This window comes from Pygocentrus nattereri, chromosome 13 (assembly GCF_015220715.1).
Source record: "Pygocentrus nattereri isolate fPygNat1 chromosome 13, fPygNat1.pri, whole genome shotgun sequence".
NCBI lineage: Eukaryota > Metazoa > Chordata > Actinopteri > Characiformes > Serrasalmidae > Pygocentrus > Pygocentrus nattereri.
In genome coordinates, this window is record NC_051223.1 from 13,603,761 (window position 1) to 13,614,003 (window position 10,243).

The window sequence follows — 10,243 nt, forward strand, 5'->3', positions numbered from 1 at the left end:
CTTCTTGTTGAGGAGAGCCTTAATGTCCTTTGTTACCCACGGCTTGTTGTTTGTGTAACATTTAACGGTCAACAGTCATTAATGACATTCTATTAAAAGACTGGTTTACCAAGAGATATACTGGAGTATTTTCACCTAAAATGAGTTCATGAAGCGAGTCTTGTTACAACAACGATAATAGGACATTAGAGTCATAATTAATCTTTTAGTACTTTTACTTTCGATACTTAATACATTTGAAGGCAAATACTTTTAGTACTTTTACTCAAGTTGAGGTCTAGAGTAAGGACTTCTAATTTTACTGGAGTAATATTTTACCTTGGGTATCTCTACTTTAACTCAAGTACATGATTTGTGTACTTCGTCCACCACTGGCTAAAGCTACTGCGCATTAATTTCATGTCACTAAGCTACACAAAACTGAGGCGGGCTGAGCCGGTGCCTGCACTTGCCAGTGGCATCTGCTACACAGAAACGGCGCGTGCCTTAGTGTTGCCAACTTAGCGACTTTTCAGACCCCTCTAGCGACATTTTTAAAAATAGCAACTAGCGACTTCTAGTGTTATTGGAGACTCTGAGGTGAACGCACGTTCTTCAGTTACTGTCCTCAGCGAGCAGCGGGTCTCACAACACTCACAGTGCTCACTCTTATAGTCAGAGCAGACCCACACCGCTCCACGGCCACAGTGCAAATGAACTGCGCATGCCCAAAGCCGCCGCTGATGCCGCCTCCTATTTTTACAGAGCGGGATGTAAATATAAATAAAAAAAATATTTTAAAAAATTGAAAAAAACCCCTAAAAAAAGACAGAAAACAATAAACTAAGTAACTCTGTCAAAAGTCTCTTTTAAGGTCACTTTGCCATTCCCAAGCCCGGATAAAGGAGAATGCAGAGTAGCAGTTCCACCCCCTCACAAAAGTCTTTTGATTAAATTTGATATGCTAACATTTAACAACACAGGACAAAATTGATTTATGTAATTTACGTAAAAACGATTTATGTAATGTGGGTCTAGACAAAGCATTAAAGTCATGAAGTTATTTTAGAAGTGACGGCCTATTTCAAAGGCAAAAAAACAACAAAAGAATCAACAGAAGAAGTTCATTTATTCAGAGTTAATTTGTAGTTCTATCATATTTAGGGTGTTTTTTACTCACTTTTTTCTGTCTCACAACGTTATTCCTTTATTCTACAGCTTCAAATACACGCAAATGGACCATTATGCAAATTAGGCGATGACGTCATTTAGCGACTTCTAGCGACTTTACGAAAAGTAGCTATTGGCTGTCCTAACTGAGGAAACAACACTGGCAATATTAGCGTGCCTCTCAAAACAGGCATATACCAGCAACTCCTGTGAGTAATGCAGTGGGACAGTAGGTACTCGGCTAGGCTAACTAGCAGCACACCATAGCACCACCATCGGCCATCAGAACATGGAAAAATCTAAATACTTTGAACAGTTTGTCTGTAATTTTGTTGGTTGTGCTGTTTGGTGGACGAATCTAAGCTAAATAGGCCGCTTTAGCCGAAGGCTGTGCAACATTAGCAGTAAGGCTATCTTGAATATGTACTCTGCAGGCTTTTGTTGTGGCACAGAGAGCTGAGGAAATCAGCTTTGTGTTACAGATGTACTCATACTAATTACTGATTTAATTGTGGTGTCATTCATGCTAAATCTAAACGATGTATAGACTATTTATCAGCGTATATATTAAACAGGACAAGCGGAGCATAGCTTCGTGTTCTTGTTTTTATTTATTATTTTTCAGGAGTGGCACTAGCCATTTTAAAAGGAAAAATATTGGTGAGTTTTCTTTGTTTTTTTTTTAGCGAAACATCCTCTACTTTCTTAAAAATAAGAAACCTTCTGAGCAAGTGATGAACTATTTTAACTTTTCGTTTTTAGCCGTTGAGCTCCATTTACTCCCATTCATTGAAGACTCACTCGCGAGCGCCCTCTGCTGATTAGCAGTCCTGGTTTTGTTCTAACGGGAGAATAGGAAGTGGCCAGGCTCCTCATAAACCGGCTCTGTACATAGATCCAGCCTGGCACGTCAACGGCGCTGCCATTTTAGGGCGGTCAAAATCGCTGCTGGACTGCATTCCTTACCATTACAGAGCAGCAGATCAAGTAAGATACTGTCAAATTATGCTATTTCAAGAATATTGCATTCATAAAGTGGGATAGGATTATATAACAGAGGGAATGCATTGATCGGCGAACATGTTTGTGAGACGCATGTCGTTTGTGTGACGTTTATGTGTAGATGTGGCGTGTGGTTGGTGAGGCACAGAGAACCTTGGTTTTATATTAAGCTTATTTCATTTAATAGTTTGTTCAGGGGATCCTAACTTTATGTACTAGTTAATTATTTACAATGATGGTCATTGCTTTGTAGCTAGGAAATTATAGCATTCCTTAAAACTGTGTAGATATTCATAATGGATTAGTACCTTACATGAAGCTGAAGACAGCTTCTTATTTGCAAGCTTCTTTTTCGAATTTCCACCTTAAGTGAAGCATCATTGAATTTTAAGGTGGAACGGGGAAAACTCCAAGAAGAACCTGGCTGATGAGAAGACCGCTTCAAATTTGTCCTTTTTACTGTGTTCTGGGGGTTTATTTTATTTTCGTGTATTAAGATTAAACGTGATTCACACATTGATGGATTTGCTGATGCTTCTACTGGAGCTTGCGCTAACCGTGAATTTTAACGTCAGGTGCAGACTGAATACTTCCTGCTGGCTAGGACGGCAAATTAGCACGATGAGTTATTGAAGAAATAAAAGCTACCGAGAGCAATCCGTGTAACCTAGATTAATCTATGTCTGAGGATTATAGCAAAACAAATTAGGTGAAAATCAGTTAAGTATTAAGGAAGTTGTGGCCATTTTAATCTCGAGACTCATCGTCTCTCAGTACAAGTGTCCTGACCACCCCAACATGGCGGACACGCAGATGCATCGCCTCCAAATAAGAACAACAGGTAGGTCAGCATCTAGGTATGTATATCTATGGGTTCAGGGAGTCGTACAAGATGGCAACTGGTGCAGACGCTATTTAAGGTCGGTCTGATTAGCTTGTCTTAATTTGCCTCTTATTTTGCACTATTTTTGTTTAGTTCCCTGAAATTCAACGTAGGAACGTTGGGGACGTTTTCCCCACAATATCTGCAAAAAGAAGACCAACTATATGAAACAGCTCAACTTGCTGCTTGTATTATGGTGACTGCTAGCGAAATGGTGGTGAATAAAATGCAGAGCAAGATTGGTTTCATGCCCAGAAAGAGTACCACAGATGCAATTTTTGTGTTGAGTGTGTTGGTAAAGAAGTACAGAGAAGGTCAGAAGGAGTTACATTGTATCTTTGTGGATCTAGAGAAGGCATATGATAGGGTGCCAAGAGAGGAACTGTGGTACTGTATGAGGAAGTCAGGTGTAGCTGAAAAGTATGTTAGGGTGGTGCAGGACATGTATGAGGATAGTGAGACAGTGGTGAGGTGTGCAGTTGGAGTGACAAATGGTTTCAAGGTGAAGGTAGGGTTACATCAGGGATCAGCTTTGAGCCCCTTCTTGTTTGCAATGGTGATGGACAGGTTGACAGATGAGGTCAGGCAGGAGGCTCCATGGACCATGATGTTTGCAGATTGTAGAGATAAGACGGAATACATGTGTGTGAATGAGAGGGAGGCAGGTAGAAAGGTGAAGATGCAAGGAGTAGAGGTCATAAAGGTGGATAACTTCAAATATCTTGGGTCAACCATCCAGAGCAATGGACAGTGCAAAAAAGAGGTGAGGAAGAGGGTGCAGGCAGGATGGAGTGGGTGGAGACGGATGTCAGGGCTGATGTGTGACAGAAGGATAGCAGCAAGAGTGAAAGGGAAGTTTTACAATACAGTAGTGCGTCCTGCTATGATGTATGGTTTGGAAACTGTGGCTTTGTCTAAAAGACAGGAGGCTGAGCTGGAGGTGGCGGAGATGAAGATGCTGAGATTTTCGTTGGGAGTGACAAGGATGGACAAGATTAGAAATGAGCAGATCAGAGGGAAGTGAAGGTGGAGCAGTTTGCAGATGAAGCCAGAGAGGCCAGGTTGAGATGGTTTGGAAATGTGTTGAGGAATAGTGGATATATTGGGCAAAGAATGTTGGAGATGGAGCTGCCGGGTAGAAGGAGAAGAGGTAGACCTCAGAGAAGGTTTATGGATGTAGTGAAGGTGGACATGGAGGCAGTTGGTGTGAAAGTAGAGGAGGCAATGGATAGGGCAAGATGGAGGCAGATGATCCGCTGTGGCGACCCCTAAAGGGAGCAGCCGAAAGAAGAAGATATACACTGCTCAAAAAAATAAAGGGAACACTTAAAGAACACAATAACTCCAAGTAAATCAAACTTCTATGAAATCAAACTGTCCACTTAGGAAGCAACACTGATTGACAATCAATTTCACATGCTGTTGTGCAAATGGAATAGACAACAGGTGGAAATTATTGCCAATTAGCAAGACACACTCAATAAAGTAGTGGTTCTGCAGGTGGGGACCACAGACCACTTCTCAGTACCTATGCTTTCTGGCTGATGTTTTGGTCACTTTTGAATGTCGGTGGTGCTTTCACACTCGTGGTAGCATGAGACGGACTCTACAACCCACACAAGTGGCTCAGGTAGTGCAGCTCATCCAGGATGGCACATCAATGCGAGCTGCGGCAAGAAGGTTTGCTGTGTCTGTCAGCGTAGTGTCCAGAGGCTGGAGGCACTACCAGGAGACAGGCCAGTACACCAGGAGACGTGGTGGAGGCCGTAGGAGGGCAACAACCCAGCAGCAGGACCGCTACCTCCGGCTTTGTGCAAGGAAGAACAGGAGGAGCACTGCCAGAACCCTGCAAAATGACCTCCAGTAGGCCACAAATGTGTATGTGTCTGCACAAATGGTTAGAAACCGATTCCATGAGGATGGTATGAGGGCCCGACGTCCACAGATGGGGATTGTGCTCACAGCCCAACATCATGCAGGATGCTTGGCATTTGCCAGAGAACACCAGGATTGGCAAATTCACCACTGGTGCCCTTTGCTCTTCACAGATGAAAGCAGGTTCACACTGAGCACATGTGACAGAGTCTGGAGAAGACGTGGAGAGCGATCTGCTGCCTGCAACATCCTTCAGCATGACCGGTTTGGCAGTGGGTCAGTAATGGTGTGGGGTGACATTTCTTTGGAGGGCCGCACAGCCCTCCATGTGCTCGCCAGAGGTAGCCTGACTGCCATTAGGTACCGAGATGAGATCCTCAGACCCCTTGTGAGACCATATGCTGGTGCGGTTGGCCCTAATGCAGGACAATGCTAGACCTCATGTGGCTGGAGTGTGTCAGCAGTTCCTGCAAGATGAAGGCATTGAAGCTATGGACTGGCCCGCCCGTTCCCCAGCCCTGAATCCGATTGAGCACATCTGGGACATCATGTCTCGCTCCATCCACCAACGCCACGTTACACACACACACACACATTATATATATATATATATATATATATATATATATATATATATATATGGACGAAAATGCCTTGTTGATGTGAGAGGTCAGAGGAGAATGGGCAGACTGGTTCAAGATGATAGAAAGGCAACAGTAACTCAAATAACCAACCAAAATCTCTGAGGAATGTTTCCAACAGCTTGTTGAAAGTATGCCATGAAGAATTAAGGCAGTTCTGAAAGTAAAGGGACTCTAACCTTTTACTGTACCTAATAAAGTGGCCGGTGAGTGTATTTTGGCTTTGTGTTAAAACTAAGACTATATTTATTTCTTTATCTTGGATTTTATTCATAGTTATTTTCAAAATGAATTTTAAATTGTTTTATTTGGGTTTACAAATGATACAAATTCTTTGAAAAATTAATATTTCTTATGTCGTCTACTGATTATGCTGGCAAAGTATTATATTCATAAATATAAGGTGCAGAAGAGTAGATCCCTTTTTTGTCACTATATAAAAGATGGAAATACTATGTGAAAAATGTATGTTCTTCCTGTAATAGGAAAGCTGTGAACCTGGAACCTGTGCTCTGATGACATTTTATGCAAATAGTCCTTATAGTTTTGTACTATAATTTTGACTCCTTGAATTTACTGATATTTCTCTGTACTAATTTATGATAATTTATTTATTTACATATTTTCTGATTGATTACACCATGTAACAATATTCAAAAAAAATTGTTCCCAGTTGTTAAGTGTGTTTTCCTGATTGTTTGTACCCTAAATGAATAGAAAAAAGTTATTATTCCCTGTAAACTTTGCTTTTGTGGTCAGCACAATGATATTTTGAAATTGATCTATTTTTAAGGATATTCGCCATATTTCAAGATACTTAAGAAGCTTCTGGAATTGTGAGAACTATCAAGAAGTTTCTAGAACTGTCCAGAATTATCTAGAACTTTCTGGGACTGTACAGAATTGTAGGTAGCTGTATAACTACAGTTATATAGTGCCACTATAGCCCTTCCTGAGAGACAGAGAGACATGATCTAATTGATTGGGACTGCATAGTAAGTGGGCAACAGCCATCACAGACAAAGGGGAATTGACCTAGACAGACAGGTGTGAATTCATTGTCTATTCAGATTCTGATAACGACAGTATTCACACTTCACCCCACACCCATTACAGGAGGAGCTTAGGAAGGACCACTACTTTCAAATGTATATATTGTGTGTTACTCTGCTACCGGGTGATCAGTCTTGCTCTGCTGAATCCTCAGTACACTCTTGTACTTTGATACTGCATGGAATAAAGATTGACCATTTTTATCGAGTTTGGAGAGACATCCTTTTTCCTTACAGTACACAGCAACTTAGTCAATTTAGATGGCATCAAGAGGTTGCATACATCCAGCAGATGCATTTTGCTATGTATGTGGCCATTTTATAAAGACAAGAGTGAAAAAGTACTCTGTGGAAGCATCTGCTAAGATGTGTGAGGCCTACAAAGCATACTTCGGCATGCCTGTTGGTGACCAAGACAAACCGTGGGCTCCTCATTTCACATGTGAACGCTGCAAGAAAACTCTTGAAGGTAAGCAGATAAATGATACTCTCTTAAATAGCAGATTTAAATTTTTATTTTGCAAAATTTTTAAATCAGTTAAAGTTTAAAAGAGCTTTAATTAACACCTTTTCACATGTTGTAGTTAAATATATCAAATATATACAGATATATTTTATTGTTTGATATATAACAGATTTCAAACTGTGTTAATATCGCACATACCACTAGTCATTAGTGTGAAATAGGCCTAAATCAAATTCTCAATCCAAATTTTATTTTGTTTGCTTATAGGTTGGTACAGGGGAGAGAAGAGAGCCATGCATTTTGCTGTCCCAAGAATTTGGCGTGAACCGACTGATCACTCAACAAATTGCTACTTCTGCATGGTGGACCCTTCCAAATGTCGCACTGGCAAAAATGCAATGCCTGTAACGTATCCTGACATTCCTTCATCTATTGCCCCAGTACCACACTGCCCTGAACTTCCTGTACCAACACCTCCAGACAGAGCAACACCACCTTCAGAAGAAAGCAGCAGGTCAGACACCCAGGAAGATGTTGAAGATCACGATTTCTCTTCATGTGCAGATGAGGAGCGGAAGCCATACTATCCTAACCAAAAAGACCTCAACGATCTGATCAGAGACCTTGGTCTCACCAAGTCCAACGCTGAGGTTCTGACATCAAGGCTCAAGCAATGGAACTTATTAGATGAAAGCGTCCAAGTCACAGGTCAGAGGAAGCATCACCAAGTTTTTTCCACCTTCTTCAGTCATCAAGACGGACTGTGCGTCTGCAACAATGTGGCCAGTCTATTCAAGACTATAGGTATCACCTGTAACCCGAATGAGTGGCGTCTCTTCATAGACAGCTCATGCAAGAGCCTCAAAGCTGTGCTGCTTCACAATGGGAACAAGTACCCATCTCTTCCTGTAGCTCACTCGGTGCACCTGAAAGAGGAATACACCAGTGTCAATATGTTGCTAGGTGCCTTGAAGTATGATGAATACGGCTGGGAAGTTATTGGAGATTTCAAAATGGTGTCATTCCTGATGGGCCTGCAAGGTGGTTTTACTAAGTATCCTTGCTTTATTTGCCTTTGGGACAGCCGGGATACTAAAGCGCACTACCACAGGCGGGACTGGCCTCAGCGGACAGAGTTCACTGTGGGGAAGAACAATGTAAAGTGGGAGCCACTGGTGGACCCACGCAAGGTGCTGATGCCACCACTACACATCAAGTTGGGGCTCATAAAACAATTTGTCAGGGCTCTAGATAAGGAGTCGAGAGCTTTCAATTACCTCCAAGATCTTTTCCCTAAGCTGTCTGAAGCAAAGATCAAAGCTGGTGTCTTCGTCGGACCACAAATCAAGATCATAGAGTGCAGTGAATTTCCAAGAAGCTGAATAGGAAGGAGAGAGCCGCTTGGAAAAGTTTTGTTGCAGTGGTTCGCGGCTTCCTAGGCAATCATAAAGATGAAAACTATGTACAACTGGTCCAGACTCTGATAAAGAACTATGCTGCAATGGGCTGCAGGATGTCACTCAAAATCCATATCCTTGATGCTCATCTTGATAAGTTCAAAGAGAACATGGGAGCTTATTCAGAGGAGCAAGGCGAGCGCTTCCACCAGGACATTATGAACTTTGAACGCCATTACCAAGGACAATATAACAAGAACATGATGGGCGACTATATTTGGGGCTTGATTCGTGAATCTGATTTGCAGTATAGTCGTAAATCTCGGAAAACCACACACTTCTGAGCAGTTTTTGGTAATCTGTGTAAATTTGCAATGCCTATAGTGTTCTTAGTCTGACTGTATAAATGAGAAGATGCAAAATCGTCTGTTTCTATAATAAAAATTCATAATTTTCATTGCCGTGGTCACAAAAGCGAAGTTTATGATGAATGTAAGCAATTTTTAATTTGTTTTAGACATAAGCAATTGGAATATAACATTAAAAAGCTGGGAACAAAACTTGTTTTAGTTATCATCTCTCTCCCTTGGTTTGTTGTGGCTTATGATGACAATAATAAAAAAAAGTCTGGTACATAGATTAAATTTTGTAGGATATGTACAAAAAACTGTCTCATTGGCATATAGCCAAAACGCCCATCATTGTCACAGGCACAAAAATAGTACTTTATAAACGTTGTCCAACTAATCTGCTGTAAAAACATGTTTAATAGGCAACAAAAATGTGTGGTTTGGGACTAGAGGTGGGTAATCCAGGTCCAAAAAGTAAAATCCGTGGCCAGGATTTTGTTCCAACTGCTTGAATTCTTTTTTTTGCTCAAACCAGCAGCAAAGGTGTTATGGCAGTTGGAACAAAACCCTGGGGAGGCTTTTTACTTTTTGGACCTGGATTACCCACCTCTATTTGGGATGCAGCATTAAATAATGCAAGTTAAAAAGCCCCAGTGGCTGCTGTTCAGTAAACATCTCCAAGTGAAAGTTTAGGTGCTTGCTAATTAAAGATGTGTTTACTGATGAAAATGTATACTTTTATTGAAGTAAGCTGATGCTGATGTTTAAAATATTAAGCTGATGTTGGCTTTGTATTTGCCAACATGCAAAATTCGGTCTACGTTTAAGGCACATCGGTGCAACTGCAGCACCATTTAGGGTTGGAACTGAAATTTCAAATGAGAAACTGGCACCTAAGAACCTGATTTAGCTTTAAATATGAGTTTATTATTTATAAGAGGCTGAACATGGTTACTTATTCGCAGCTTCCGATTCGTTTGGCTCTTATTCGTCGGCTGAAGTTAGCTCTTTATTCGTAGCTTCTCTTTTAGCGTATAACGGTACAAAAAAGGGATGTTCACAAACGCTATATGCTGCACAGTCTTCACTTTTTTTCCAGAGACTAACGATGGAGACTTAATAATGAAGTTAGGAATGTGTACTGTGTTTTCCTTACCATTGTGAATATGAAGATTATAATTTAAAATGAATAAAATATTTATTTCTGTAAATATATCTTATTCCTTCAATTAATTTTCAATGTTTAATTTCATTACCAGTAGTTTGAAGGATGAGACTGAAGGAAAAAAATAAGGGTGAGTTTACAGATTAAATTTAAAGCTAATCTAAATCTATATTTAATGTTATTACACTGAATAGTTTTCCAATCTCAGATGTACCTGACAATATGGCACAATGAGTAAATGTGCGTAAAAGGAAATGGATAAG